This window comes from Ailuropoda melanoleuca, chromosome 2 (assembly GCF_002007445.2).
Source record: "Ailuropoda melanoleuca isolate Jingjing chromosome 2, ASM200744v2, whole genome shotgun sequence".
Classification (NCBI taxonomy): Eukaryota; Metazoa; Chordata; class Mammalia; order Carnivora; family Ursidae; genus Ailuropoda; species Ailuropoda melanoleuca.
The window spans coordinates 185,558,097-185,571,631 of NC_048219.1; the positions used below are offsets into that span (position 1 = coordinate 185,558,097).

At 40.5% G+C, this 13,535-nt stretch overlaps 1 non-coding gene across 1 annotated transcript; it reads right to left on the reverse strand.

Annotated features, from left to right (window-relative positions):
* Window positions 1–5,409: 5,409 nt before the first annotated feature.
* LOC117801348 lies at window positions 5,410–5,559 on the reverse strand. Its single transcript, XR_004623859.1, has one exon. It is a non-coding gene; the product is annotated as a U12 minor spliceosomal RNA (small nuclear RNA).
* Window positions 5,560–13,535: the final 7,976 nt, after the last annotated feature.

The following is a 13,535-nucleotide window of genomic DNA, read 5'->3' on the forward strand; positions in this document are numbered from 1 at the left end:
AAATATTTTTCTATATTAAATGTAAACTCACCAGAAAAGTCTGCCCTTGCTTGGATTGGTGCACTGTTGCCCACAGCTGCAGCAAACAGATTGGTGTATTTTATTCTCAACCATACTGCGAGGAATCCTGCTAAGAACCACCCAACGAGACCCAAGTACTGTTGGTGAGCCCCATGTTCTCCGCCATGATAGTTGGGAAGTTGTCGAGGCTTGCCTGCTGCTGAGGTAGTAAGGGCTGCAGGTACTGAGGTCTCTGCAATTAAAACACAACCACACCTTCTTATGACAACCATTAGAACACAGTGACATGCCACTTAATACATGCTTGACATTGAGGCCAAAGAGCAAATGTTGAAAGCACACTGAGAATTTTACCCCCTTTCCACTTGGAACATTTGAATGAAAATGGGCAGAAGGACTTTCTGGTTAATAGTGACAGTGACACATTAACTCAAGCAGCAGAAGGAGGAGGAGATTTCCACTTCTCAAGTCTCATTTGTGTATGTCCTTCCCATCCTGGGCACCTGATGGGAGCTCCAGACCCCTCCCATTGCGAGACAGCCTTCCCTTGGGCACTGGGCCCACTGACCACACTGGGCAATCAGCAATCGGCCTGACTCCAAGGGTAGTTCTTATTGGAAAGACAAAAGCTGGCATTGCTTCACTACTTTCTGAGAATTTAGAGGATCCATGGTTAATCGTGTGGAGGGTATTTTCCTCTTTTCGGTTTGCCTGCTGCATCCAGATAAAGCCAATATAAGCTTGAATTTCCTAAGTTATAAGGGAGCCAAATAACACTTTACCATTTTGTTGCTTTTCAGTAAGGTTTTCTACAAGCCTAAGGATGTCTGTTGTTTGTGTCAAGGTTGTTTTTTTATTCTTAACACCACACAAAAAATACCCTCTCTCCTTGCTGGAGATACTAATTTCGAGCAACATAATGCCCCAAATGGCTGAATGTAGACATCAAAAATGGGCTAAAGACATAAAAAAGCACTTCACAAAGAAGAAATGCACATGGCCAATGAAAAAAAATTTAGCCCTACTCATAATCATAAAAATGCAAATAGAGTGATGATTTGTTTTTTCTCCTGTCAAATGATCCAACAGTTTGTTTCAATGATTGTACTAAATGTTGGTGAAAGCTGGACGAGGCAGACAGTCCTGTGGAGTACTGGAGAGAACAGAGTAGAACATTTCTGAGGAGCACACTGGCCACTTATATCAGGGCCTTCTAGAAGGCCAAGGAGATTTGACCCAGTATTTCACTGCTAGGAGCCTGTGACAGAATTAGCTGGCCCCAAATATCTATTTTCCCTTTCTTCTCTTAGAAAAAAAATTCAGCTAGGTTCATAGAATTAAAACTTCATTTTCCAGCCTCAACAATATTATTAAAGAATAGGATATAAAACCTTAAATACAGTTTGTTTTGAAAAAAAATTCTATATATTTAGCCATATGAAAAGAGTAAACATATGTAAACCGAGAGGTTAACAACAAGTATCTCTAAAAAGTCAGATTATGAGTAATATTTCTTTCTTCTTTGTAATCATCTATACTTGCCCCCAAAAAAGCAATTTTAAAACCAAAAAAAAAAATTATGAAAAAAATACCACTAAAGAATAGAGTTTTATATGATTCACAAATGTTATGCAAGTGTTAATATAGTAAGAATCTCTGTCAAATTACATGACAATCATAGACCCTAACAGCATGACAAATAGTAGTCCAGAAAAAAGTAATCCATGCTAAACATTTTGCTCTTTAAATATTTATTTAAAAAATCATTGTTTCAAAAGTAAATAGTGATATCTTAATCACTATCAGCTTAAAATTTCCATTCTAGGTAGAGAGACACCCTGAATAAATGATGGGAGAGTGGTTCATGTCACTTAGGGTCCACTCTAGGAAGTCATGTTTAAGGAAGCACAGGGCATCCAGGTGGCTCAGTCAGTTAAGCATCTGCCTTCAGCTCAGGGCATGACCTCAGGGTCCTGGGATCAAGCCCTGCATCTGCATCGGGCTCCACGCTCAGCAGGGAGTCTGCTTCTCCGTCTCCCTCTGCCCCTCACCCTGCCCCTGCTCATGTGCTCTCTCTCAAAAAAATAAAATCTTTAAACATTAAAAAAATAAAAATAAAAGAGATAAAGAAGCACAATCCAACAAACAACAGCAATGAAAAGGGAAGTTTATTCTTAGAAGGNCTCTCCCTCTGCCCCTCGCCCTGCCGCTGCTCATGTGCTCTCTCTCAAAAAAATAAAATCTTTAAACATTAAAAAAATAAAAGAGATAAAGAAGCACAATCCAACAAACAACAGCAATGAAAAGGGAAGTTTATTCTTAGAAGGTGCACCTCAAAGAACATCAAAAGGGTTAAAGGTCATAACTCAAGTGAGTCCCTTCTGCTTCCTAATTCTGTTGAGGAAACTCTCATACACGAAACCCTTACTCTCTTCTTACCACCAACTCAAGCACCATTTTTCCCTTCTCGCTGGAATTTTTTCTGTATGTGGCTTAATCTAATCTCCTTCCTGGCCAACATGGCCTTCTCCCCCTTCATGATTAGAAGGTAGAGCAGACAATGGGTAGAAAAGACCTGGCTAATAAAGGATTTTCTGTAGCAAATGGGGAAGGGAGGAGTACTGTAAACACTGAAGGCCGATACGTTTTGTTCCAGCAAGTAATGAGCAACTGCACCCCAAAACAAGTGATTGGATCCCTTTGATGGGTTACAGATTAATTACATGGAGAGCATTAGTCGATCACTGTTTCTGACTTCATCAAAACAGGTTGTGAATTTGGTCAATACAAGTCCTTCCATTTTTGAAAAATGTCTCAGGACAATATAGGAAACCTAGTCTTGAAACTTTTTATAGAACAACAAAATTCTGACAACACCCACACACAAATCACAATCTCTAATGAAGAAAGGTAGAGCTAGTGAAATTACTGGACTGTCAGCACATCATAAAATAGCAGGTGATTTAGAATTCCAAAATCACTTTTTTTGAAGCTAAGAAGAGACCTATGCTATTAACCTAAAGTTATTAATAGTTTTCCGCTGTTCAACAGTACCAAGAATTATGACTCACATAATAAAGATATCATTTCACTGACATTAATGGCATTCTCAGGGTTGTATAAAGCATTGCATGTTCCTTTTAAAATGAGAGTAAAACTCTTTGCACTGATTTTTGATCTTAAAACTTTTAGAAGCATCTTATAATTCATTTTGTCTGATTGTATATATTAATTATAAGTAGGGGAAAAATCGCACTTTTCCACCACACACAACCCAACAATACTAAGTAGGAAGAATAAGACCTTGAAGAACAGCCAGGTCCCCCTCTCCTGCCCCTGTGTTGCCACCGCAAGCCAGAATTTGACATTTCACTTAACAATGACAAACTGTTTTTAATAAAACGGCTGCTACTGCCTCCGAGTGGCGGGTCATTTTCAGAGTTTAAATTTCATTAATTTCAAGTCCTTTCAGCCTAACAGGAGAGAATTTCGAGACTGACGGGGTACATATCGTTTCCGGTTTAAATTCTGAACATGATAGTGTAGATTAAGGACATGAAGAGTATATTTTATTTAGAAAAGTGTACAACAACTCGTAAGCATGGGCCGGGTTTGTCCATAAAGTCTGTGTTCCACAGGGAAGCAGAGGGCTCTCATTTCTCACTGTTTTCCAGGTAACACTCCTTGACATCCACGTTTTGCTGGTGGCACTTTCACCTCCAATCATCAGAAACACCGAGCCACCAAGTGTCTACAACTCATCACTCATGAAGTGTGTTTGTGGAGGGGAAAGCAATATTTTTAAAAAGCATCAGACTAGAATCGTCTGTTATTTTTCTTTCTTTCTTTCTTTCTTTCTTTCTTTCTTTCTTTCTTTCTTTCTTTCCTTCTTCTTTCAAGGNTTTGTCCATAAAGTCTGTGTTCCACAGGGAAGCAGAGGGCTCTCATTTCTCACTGTTTTCCAGGTAACACTCCTTGACATCCACGTTTTGCTGGTGGCACTTTCACCTCCAATCATCAGAAACACCGAGCCACCAAGTGTCTACAACTCATCACTCATGAAGTGTGTTTGTGGAGGGGAAAGCAATATTTTTAAAATGCATCAGACTAGAATCGTCTGTTTATTTTTCTTTCTTTCTTTCTTTCTTTCTTTCTTTCTTTCTTTCTTTCTTTCTTTCTTTCCTCTTTCAAGATTTTATTTATTTATTTGTCAGAGAGAGAGCACACAAGCAAGGGGAGTGGCAGGCAGAGGGAGAAGCAGACTTTCTGCTGAGCAAGAAGCCTGATGTGGGGCTCGATCCCAGGACCCTGAAGTCATGACCTGAGCCAAAGGCAGATGCTTAACTGACAGAGCCACCCAGGAGTCCCCTGTTTGCTGTTTCTAATGGTAGAGTGGTAGCACAGTTTAGTTTGTCAAAAATGAGGACTTGGTCATGGAACTTTACATCAAAAACTAGGGATGTACTGTATGGTGACTAACATAATATAATAAAAAAAATATTATTATAAAAAAATGAGGACTTGGATGATGGTTCTGAGGACTGGTTTAAGCAAGTGACACAGCAAGTGGCTGTTCCCACAAGTAGCACAAACTTGTTGAAAATTAGCAGCCAACAAACAGTTTGCCTAAATCTAACCCTACATAATTAGTACATTGGATTTTGGATTACATGGCAGATCAAAGGTGCCTCTGCCCTTTCTTCCCATCTGAAATGAACCAAACACATGAAGGAAACTAAACAATAATGGCAACTCAGACTTCCAGGAAAATAGAAAACACTAAATATCCAAATCCTGGACAGAGCTGGGAACTTTGGGAAGAGCTGGCAAAGCACAGACTTCTCCAAAATGACGAAGCAACCACAGGACAAGCCAATGACCTCTTGTGTGGAACAAAAAGATCTATGTGCATGGGCCGGGCTGGGGGATACTGAAGCCCCGTTGAATCCCACTTGACTTCACGGAGTGACAGGAAACAGGTAAGAATGGTCAGAAATAGATGAAGCATCCAACCCAGGTATTTAGACAAACAAACAAAATGGATCCAAAGAAATCACACACACAAAAATGAAGACTGAAAAATGACAGAACTAAAAGAATGAACCCAAGGTATCTTTCTTCCTTTCTTTTCCTTCCTTCTTTCTTTCTTTCTTTCTTGCTTTCTTGCTTGCTTGCTTGCTTGCTTCCCNAAAACAAAATGGATCCAAAGAAATCACACACACAAAAATGAAGACTGAAAAATGACAGAACTAAAAGAATGAATCCAAGGTATCTTTCTTCCTTTCTTTTCCTTCCTTCTTTCTTTCTTTCTTTCTTGCTTGCTTGCTTCCTTTCTTATCCTCATTTATTACCTTCATACCAGTCTACTCCTTCCTTGTCAAAGAGGGATGGGCAAATCTCGACTCCTAGGCATCCCACAAAGTAATCCGCTCATCTCAGAGGCAACATTTACCCACTCAAAAATTCTTCTCACATTAGCAGTGAGAATTCGGGCATCATCCCGAATCGTCATTTTCCTTACTCATCAGTTTAAGGCATCCAACAGTTGTTTCTTTAAAAACAAAACGAAATTTTAAAAATCTAGAAAAACCATCATGTAATCTGGTGGTTCTCAACACGGGTGACTTTGCCCACCCCTTCCCCCAGGGGACATATGGCAATGTCTGGAGATATTTATGGTTGTCACAGTTGGGTAACAACGGAGGCTACAGGCATCTCATGGGTAGAGGGAGGGTTGCTGCCAGACATGCCAGGACAGGACCCACAACCAAGAACTGTTTGACCCAAAACATCAGTAGTGCCTGGGCTGGTAAAACCTGGTCTGATCTGATCACGAAAAAGGATGGGAATTACATATAAATAAGAATGAGGATGGAGAAATAATCTGACTCAAAGGCATTTGAAAAATTATAGAACACTTTACTCAAATCTGAGCCAATCACTTTGAGAATATGTAATTAATGATTTTCTCAGAAAACTGAGTCTATCAAAAGAAACTGTAGAAACCGTTGAGCTTCTAACCAAATTATCACGGAAGAAATAAAGGAAATTGCAAGAAAAGACAAAACAGTGAGAGAATGAGAGAGAATTCTATCAACATTTTAAGGAACGGGTGGTTTCAATGTAATTTGAGTTGTTCCAGAGCATATAGTAAGGAAAAAAAAATCCTCCTTTTTTTTTTTTTTAAATCAGAGTTAACAAGTTAATACCAAAACCTTACAAAGAAAACCTGTGGGAAAAAAAATTACAGGAGAATCTCAGTTATAATTATCAATGTATTAAAAGAAAATATTAGCCAGAAGATTCTATTATTACTTTAAAGCAATAACGCATGATTCCAGGTGGGATTCATATTGGTGATGAATATTAGGAAATCCAATATAGTTTACCACTTCAATAAATCACAGAAAAATAATATGATAATCTTCATGATTTCTGAAAGGCAATTGTTAAAATTCAACATCTGAAAAAACTTCCATGTCTGTCCTTTAAAAAAAAGAATATATAGATATTTCCATATCATGATTTTATGTACCATAAAACATTCTACGAGATACACATACATACACGTATATATAGGTATGTTCAGTTAATTATAAACATATGTATTAAATATATGTTTTTTCCTAAGAAAGAAAAGAAAACTTCTTCCCCAAGATAGACTATTCCAAATATCTCATAGCCCAGGATACAGAAATTATTTCAGAAGTACACACACAACTCAAACAGAACCAAGAGCTCTCACCTAGAATTGTAGGTTATACTCGGAAAGAGGCTTTTTCTGTCATTACTATGACTCTAAATTTGTGACTGCAGAGCCTGAAAGAACCTTCAGAGGTGTGCAGAATCCAATGGGATGTATTCACAAAATTATTAGGGTTTTGGTCCTGCAAAATAAGAAGGATGTGAAAGGGGCCCCTGGGTGTCTCAGTCAGTTAAGTGTTCAACTTTTGATTTCAGCTCAGATCATTATCTCAGGGTTGTGAGATCAAGTCCCGCACTGGGTGTGGAGCCTGCTTAAGATTCTCCCACGCTCTCTCTTCCCTCTATCCTTCCCCCTACTTCCTCTTTAGAAGACGAAGAAGAAGGAGAAGAGGAAAAAGGATATGAAAAAAACTCAGAATAGAATAAAAGTGAATCCAATCAAATGTTGAAAGCATCTGGGCAGGGGCTATATCTCTAACCTGATTTCAGAATTAAATAATGTAGAATTTGAAGAGGGCTGTAAGTCCATCCCATTTGATACGCGTGGACTTGAAGTCTCTCTTGGTTTAGCGGCCATTAAAGAGGGCTTTGTCGGTCCCATGTGGATGGTGAGAAACCTACCCTTCCAGCATGCTATTCCAGATCTTATCTCCTGACCAAGACTTCAGGTTGTATGCAACCTCATTAAATATGAGAAGAAAACCAATCTGTACACATTGAATATTTTAAGCATTGGTAATGCTGAAGAGACTCTGAGTACTTAACAGATTAACAGCTACTCCAAAGTAAAAAGGCATTTGGGTAATTGATTTAGACTTGCATTTTTAGGATGAAAGGAACAAGAAAACTTGACTAATGTTGTAAACAGTATAAGACCATTTAGGAGAATTTATGACTCTCCCCATATGTTCAGTTTTAATGTACTTGATTTATCAGAGTAGTATCTAAGAACTTGGGAAGGTTTGTTTGTTAATCAGACATTTGAAGGACTTCAAGGAAAATTAAATATATTGAATTTATAAATGCAGTTTAAATGTTTAAGGGAATTTTATTAGATTATACAAGCACTCTTAAAAGTAACTGTCGAAATTTGCTAGCTTTATAAATAGATGATAAGATTTGTAATTTAATTTGTAAAGCATAAGGAAGAATTAGGCTTCTACGTTTATAACTTATTACCGTCACTAATGTGACTAGAAAGGAATTTATAACCTATTAAAGTTACAAATTTTACTAAAGTCACATTTTAAATTTTGTATATGCTGATTAATCTCTGAGTAATCTTGTTTGAGTACAAACTACCCCCTTAATGGCATCAAAACACTCTGCCAGTGGAGAGCCCTGGGGCCATTTGCTGCTAGAGAGGAAGTCGACCCAGGAACAAGGCCAATCAATGCAAAAGGCACCAAGAGATGAAATGATGATCTCTTTAAACCTCTGTATCCCACCATGCCTGAAGTCTGACTGCCCTGAATTTTTGTGAGTCAATACAGTCCTCCTTTATGCTTACATTACTTTGAGTTCAGTTTTTCTCATTTGCAAATAAAAGCTCAAGTGTTTGCAGCTCAGAGCATCTCCCCTCTTGTGATCTTTCCTTCTCTCCCCGCTTGAAATTGACAGGTGACGTTAGGGCAACAGATATTTGATCTTATGGGTCAGTTTATCCGGACAGAGGTAAATTGTTCGTAGTTCATTTTTCATGAGACTAAAAAAGAATCAGGCAAGTTAAACGCTTTTTGTATGTCAGTGCAACTCCTACAGCTGAGAGAGCAAAAAAGACAGGACACCAATAGGAAAATGGACAGGAAGGAAATGGGTGTGTGGAGAAGTGGACAAGTTGACAAACGGAAAATGGCCACGAATTCTATGCAATTCTCAGAAGAAAACTGTCCGTGCTAGTATCAGAGAAAGGCAAATGTAAACCACCCTGAGATACTATTTTAACCCATCAGATGGTCAAAAATACACAATTTGGATAAAATCATTTGTGGGTGGGGATGTGGGAAAATGAGCCCTTGCGCACTGTGAGTGGAACCATGGCTTGAGTGTTCATGTGGAGAGCGATCTGGCTGTCCAGGATTTTGTGGAATTGGGCCCATCATCACCCTCAGACACAGTTGTCCTACCTCTGAGTCTATAGCCCCCCAGATTCACTCTCAGAGCCCAAGGGACCATATACTAAGGGGTTGACAACAGTGTTGGGGTTCCAGGAGTTAGAAGCCACAGAGATGTCAGAGGTGCCTGGGTGGCTCAGTCAGGTAAGCATCTGCCTTCGGCTCAGGTCATGATCCTGGGGTCCTGGGATCGAGCCCCACATAGGGCTCTCTGCTTTGTGGGAATCCTGCTTCTCCGTCTCCCTCTGCCTGCCACTCTCCTGCTTGCACACTTGCTCTCTCTCCCTCTCTCTGTCAAATAAATAAAAAATCTTTAAAAAAAAGAAACCCCGAAGAGGTCCACTAAAAAATGTGAAAGATAAGTAAAATGTGCACCATCCACACACTAGATCTCCGTGCAGAAGGAAGGAGAGGGGAAGGAAGGAATTGGCTGTACATACGGCAACATGGACAGATCTCGAAACCACGGGTTGGCTGAAAAAATGAAAGTATGAAACAGAATTGATTTGGGACACAATACCTTGTAAGTACATTTTCTAAAGCAGAAAGCAATACTATATGTTTCTCATGGACACACATATAAAGAAACTTACTGAAAGTCATCTGGGAAAGCATATAGTAAATACACCAGACACAATGAACGGAATGAGACTGGGGAACAGGAGGGAAAAGAGAGGAAAATAAAATAAAATAAAATAATTTAAGAAGGACTGTGGGAGAGAATGATGGTGATGATATGCCATGAAATTAGAAGCATGATCGGCTCAATTCTATGCACCTAAGAGATCTTCATGATCATAATTTGAAATTGAAAGAGGAACAAAGTGAAAGCCAATGGAAGTAATATTTCCCTCAAAGGAAATGTGGGCATATAAGCTCAACGGGATGGCCGGCAAGCACCACAATTTACTGTGGATGCTAACTGTGGAGTAAAATGGAAGTTTATGACAGAGAGGAAATGGAACTCGGGATTACATAGAAACTAGGACTGTAACCACATAAAAAGGAGAAAAACTCACGAGAGCACAAGGAAACAGAAACAGTTGTATAATGAAGGGGACAAGGAGTAAAATCTCCTGTAATAATAAGTCATTCAAATATTTTTTTAAAATAAGACTTAACACAATATATGAAATAGATATTAAGAGCAAGAATCAAGGGCTTCCGGCTGGCTCAGTCAGAAGGGCGTGTGACTCTTGATCTCAGGGTCATGAGTTCAAGCCCCATGTTGGGTAAAAAGATTACTTAAATTAAAACTTTAAAAAATATACACAAAAAAATAAAAACAAGAATCACATCACAACTGGCCTTCTTCGAAGCCAAATATGGGTTTTTGACTTACTTGCTTATTTTGTTAAAATGACCGTAGCTAGTCTTCTGCCCCTTCCCCCAAGCAACCCCTTTAAGCACGAAAGGCCCAGACACTGAGAAAGACCTCAGAAGGGATGGAAAGAAGTCTGACAAAATGTGGACACCTCCTCTTGCTAGGTGCACTTACATGGGTGTGCATGAGGTTAATTTCCTGTAGTCTTCTGTGTCTTTGAAGTATCGCATAATTAAAAGTAAAAAGAGGTCCGTGTGATACGATGCAACATGCCGAGCTCAGAAGCTGACCTGGAGCAGCCATGCAGAAACATGTGGTCCTTTTCCCCACCTGTGCTTTCCTTCCTCCTGGATTTCTGTGGCACCTTCCAGGAGGACTCAGGCATGTGTCATCCCTCACCTGCCAACACCTGTCACTCTTTGCCCTGCTCATGGTTTTTCACCCGTTCCAGACTTGCCCGCTACCGTTGTTAAAGTGGTCAAGCTCTTGTTGGAAAAATTGGTCATTTCTGTTCTTAGTGGAAGGTGGAGGAACTCAGCCATCTGGGGCTGAAACTCTGGGAGGAGGAACAGAAGAGAAGCAGCCCCAAGGGCAGCAGCCATCCAGGAGCTTAGCCCTAGTTGCTGCCCTGGAATAGTGCTGACCCCGTTACTATTCCTACTGCCACCACCACGGGCGACCCTGATGCAGGTCATCCAGGCAGGTGCACTTTGTTCTTGGCTCTGGGGCCTTTTGATGGCAGCAGTCTAAGATGCCTCTGCCCAGCCCCTGTGACTTTGGGATGTTCTAGTGAAAAGGGTCAAATGTGGGAAAGAAAATTCTGGAATTGACCACCAGCAAGAGCCAGATATGGCTGACAATGACTCTTCCCAGTTCTGCCTGGAGGAGACCCAGTCTGTGGTTCCAGCACAGCCCGCCGGAGCCCTTGAGGGCGGGAGCCTGGGTGAGAGAGGAAGAAGAAGAGAGGGTCCCCCACTGCCCTCTACTGAACGGTCTTCTTGACTTTGCCCCTAGCCCGTGAACAGCCTGGCCTCACTTCTTGCTGTCTCCTGTCAGATACCCCAGGACTCCAGACATAAAATGACAAGATACAAATGAAGGCTTCATTACCCAGGATTACAACAGGTGCCATGCCCTGCTTGAATCCAGGGTTCTTGAACCTTGGGTCTTTGTGTCACTCTTCAGATTCTTTTGGTTCTATTGATGCCCATCTCTCTCTGACTTCTCCTCCTCCTTTTCCTCCTCCTCTTCCTCCTTCTCTCTTTCTTCATTACCTCTCTGATTATTGACCATACACACATGCTGAGTTCATAGAAATTTCCAAGGCTTCCCTGAAAGATACAGATAGTTGACAGGCTCCCTGCTTCTGAAAGAGCTTCCAATTTAGCTGGGAGAGTAAGAACCCCAGGAGACATCGTGCACCTGTGCTGAGCATCAAGTGAAAGTTGTGTGCGAAGCCTGAGTGATACCCAAGTCATAGGGCATTTAGAGCCTTCTTGGACAGTGACGGAGAGATTTGTCCATCTCCTGACCAGGTAGGAACTCAGTCCAGGGTTTCAGGAAAGTGGAAAGGTCATTGAGAAGTCTCAAACGTCAAGGTGGCCATGGAAGCTTTTAATGGCACAAGAATTTTTTCCCTTTCGACCACTCAATTGCTAGCATTTTTTTTTTCAGAGCTAGTAGCTAGAAGGAGTGCTGTAATTATGCGGAATAAGAGCGTATGATTTCAGAGAGGGCCTCTGACATACTATGCCGAAACTAACCCAGAAATAAATAACCGTACCCAAGAAATCGACCTTCCTCTGACAGAGGGATATGCCGGTGAACAGGAACATGGATGCCATGTCTTCTGGAAGCCCTAATGACGCTGTTACCCAAATATCATCACAGAGCCACTAAACTAAAGCATTCTTATCTTCCCAGCCCTGTTCCCACACAAGTTCCGATGAGCCATGTTAGAACAGGAAGGAGTCATTTTAACATTAGTCTCAGGATGTAATTTCCGGGCTGAGTCCCCAGTGTTTCCCCCCAGAAGAGGAGGGCTGGTACACATCTGCTCAGGATGCCATTCAAACTAACAGTTCAGATGCCCTCATGTGACCAGAATGTTCTTCCTTTTAAATGCTAGGTAGCTTACACATTTTAGGATCCTGGCTTGTTCTTTACTTTTCTAAGTTATTGCTGAGAATATCTGAATGAGGCCTAGATTCGTCTTTCTAACCAATAAAAACAAAAGTCCTGGATTTGCCCCTACAAATACACACCCCTTCTATGCTTGGCAAAGAACACCTCTGTTCAATGTTAGTTAACAACACGAGAAGTTAAGGGTGCTGGGGATGAAGGACAGAGCGTGAGGACAGGGCTTAAATCAGGGCTCATCAAAGCCCAGGAAGAACTACTAGAAGGACAACAGCCTTTCATGAAAATCGTGTCACGGCCACCCATGGACAGCCTTCAAGAAGCACACAAATTACAGAGACAACTGACGAGAAAGAAATGAGTGAAAATTGCACAGGGGGTGGCTGGCATTCCAAGCCAGGTCTTCCTTTTTTGGGGAGAAAGCTAGTTTCTGAAGCATAAAAAATGGCTCCTGTTCATTTAGAGTCAGTGTGAAGTTTTTCCTGCCAGTAATATTTTGCTTATTTTAATTTCTAGTGTTTGGGAATGTTCCCTCTGGATAAGATTTACAAAATATTTAGCCTGATTTTATAATAATCCTCTCCTCCAAAAGAAAAAAAAAAAAGTGCTAAATCAAACCAGGAGGCAGCTCCAATCATCTCTGACAATGAAACTCAGAGCAATTTTTAGTATTTCTCTTGAAGGGATGTCTTGGATAATTTGGAGTTCCTTCGATTTAACCTAACAGGTGGCCAGATATTTTCAGTATCTGGCCCGGAAGCTGCCAGGTTCAGTTTATCTAAGAATAGGTGTGGCTAGAGACCAGAAACACTGGCCCCCTTCCTTAGCTTCTAATGGTTTGGGATGGGTTTTCTTGCCTACTTTGGGTTAATGCAGATTTTTTAAAAATTTTAGTACAAGTTTTTGTAAATACATGTAAAGCAACATAAGAAAATGAAAGAATTGATCAAAAGCCATCTAGGGGAGCTAATCCTTATTTAAATGAGGCATTACACAATCAGCTCCCAGAATAAAAACACTTCTCTTTCTGATCACAAGGTGGCAATAGTACCCTACTCATTTAATAGAGAAGACTCCAAAGCTCTGGGAATTTGCAAACACATTAAAAAGGTGAGAGTGTATATTGCAGGTACGTGACACCTTTTCCCTGTTCAAGCCAAGATTTTTTCAATGAAACTGAATTAAACTGGATGAATATTTACTGAATGTTACTTTCAAGGAAGCCCAAGGCT